We start from the raw sequence: 2,500 nt of genomic DNA on the forward strand, positions 1-2,500 counted from the left end.
AAAAAAACTATATCTTTTGGAGCAGAACAGTTCAATACGATTCGATTGAAGTTTGGGAGCGATACTTGATTTGATACGATGTTCATTTTGATACCCAAAACAATGTAATAGTTGACATTTGTTGCTGTATAGGTTAATCATACGTAAAACACCCAAAATGTTATTGTTATAGTATTTTCAAACGTGAAAAAAGACTACAACAAAACACCTTATATATTTCCATATATTGAATCAATTATATAGGGCAATTATATAGGGCTGGGTGATATGTAGGGATGGGTATTGTTAAGACTTTATCGATACTACTAATCTAAATGATACTTATAGATCCAGCACCTGTAAAGAGCACTTTGTGACAGCTAAGGCTGTTTGAAAGCACTATATAAATAGTCAGGGGGGCAATTTTAAATATTTTATTATTTTGAGTTTTGGAAGCATTTTTAGGCAAATTCTCAGGTTTTGAATGTCAAATTTCTCAACAAACGCAATGACACAAACATAGTATCAAATGAAAGATTATACTCAGGGGATATATGTGGGAGTTTAAAATGATAATATATATAACAGTGTAAGATCAAATAGTTTTAGAACATGCATAAATGAATCTCCGCCTAAAAGAACCAACTTTTAAAGTGAATATCGACTATGAAACACCAGATAGGTGCCCAAAATCGATATTAGGCAGGACCCCAATCTAGGGGCATGAGCCATACAAAGTTTAAAGCTTATTGTGTGAGATACTGCACACATTTTACTACTTAAATCTCCAGACGGAATTCTAAAATATTTATTTGACAATTGACTATAAAATCCTTACAAACTCAACAGCTGTCTCACTTTTTCTAGACTTCGCAACTAAGCATTTGTACATTAGTAATAGTTGTGTAATATGTTTAAGGAACAAAGTGTACATTTTCGTACATTTAAGGCAACTTAAGATATTATTTAAACACAACCATTTTTAATCACAAACACAAAATTGCATAATCTTCATTCTCTTTGTCAACATGGCAATCAATCCTGTTGATACATTTATATTTTGTCGTGTTCCAAAGATAGCAAAGAGTCATGGGGACCTTGGAACAATGCCGACATAATCAGTCAGAGTCCTGGTCAGAGACACAAGAGAAACATTTTTTTTAATATATATATATTTTGTTCTAAAGATGTCTTTATCTCCACAATGCAACACAGCAGAGGGCATAATCTACAAGACAAAAAAAATAGAACTGAGCGTTATATTGTTATCTGAGAATTCTTGCACAGCCACATTCATTCACCATAGCAATATACACCACTCCTTCGACATCAACACTGCCTGGTGCTACACTGACTTCCACATTCCTTGCACCCACAGATTGTCAGCTCCACATTTTTCCTGTAAAGGTTCTTGGGTTAAAAGCTGGGGAACCAGTACCCCATCCTTCATTTGCCAACCACAACTATTTGGTGAAGGCAACTTTGGATGAGTCACTAATAGTGAGCTCTCAAGACATGCAGAGTCAAGGCATCCACAAACACACATCCAGTGATGGAATGAAATGCCAACAAACCATTGATGATCTCATTTGGTAGTTTAATATAAACTTTGATGTAGCATGGTTTCTTGGCTGTTCCAGCTTTCATCAAAACTTAAGTCCGTGTGCAAACACAAGAAGTAACACCAGAACATCTGTGTCTCTGCACTGAATGATGAGGCTCTGAAAGCCTTTGGCTGTTGCATCAACTGCATGTAGCAATATATGTGTAGACCTATCTTCATAGCTTCTTCATGCGTAACTTGTAGTTGGGAAACATCAATTCTTGCGGATGATGCCATTTTCTCAGGGTTCTCAAATCCCCCACTATTTCCTGACCATCACGTAGTACATTCCATTCAAGCTCATTTGAAAGGAATTGGGTCAAGTTGGCCTTGTTTTCATCCATTTCAATAAAGTTATTCCAGTTAGCAGGTATCTTTACCTCCCTACTGATAATCGTGCAAATCTTTCGTAGAGTTGTGCTATATTTTGCTCTCATTTCATTTTTTATGGAGTTCTGTTGGTACTGATCAAACACTAAATACACTCTAGTGATGCTCCCATGTAGATAACCAGTCACTTTCTCCATGAAAAAGGTTGATGCGTTCAGCCTCCAACCTATAAGCCGGTACTCAGGTCAAGATCCGCTCTACTTATGCCGTAGCAGCAATTTATAGCAACAAACTTCGGCTTGCTTGTAAGGGCCATAAACATGTTGCGGACTTGCTCCAAAGTCAGTATTCACAGCCTCCATGGGAGCGTACAACAGGCGTTTCATATAAGTATTGTTCTCACTTCTCACAAAGAGATTACGAGGAGTAGTGAATAAGAGGGAAAGACAGAGAAGCCATGCTAATTGCTATGCTAACTGGCTAATGTGATCGTGCAACTTTCATTAAGTGTTTGGGTGATCGATACACTTTTAACAAAGGTCTTGCTAGAACTGCGTTAAAGCGGAGCATGTCCAACTTTGAACAGCA

The 2,500-nt window shown here is 37.1% G+C and overlaps 1 protein-coding gene across 1 annotated transcript in view; it reads left to right on the top strand.

Moving 5' to 3' along the window:
• rab3gap1 (RAB3 GTPase activating protein subunit 1) overlaps positions 1-2,500 on the top strand; it is a 125,814-nt gene that overhangs the window by 81,946 nt on the left and 41,368 nt on the right. The window lies entirely within an intron of this gene.

Source organism: Vanacampus margaritifer, chromosome 11 (assembly GCF_051991255.1).
Source record: "Vanacampus margaritifer isolate UIUO_Vmar chromosome 11, RoL_Vmar_1.0, whole genome shotgun sequence".
NCBI lineage: Eukaryota > Metazoa > Chordata > Actinopteri > Syngnathiformes > Syngnathidae > Vanacampus > Vanacampus margaritifer.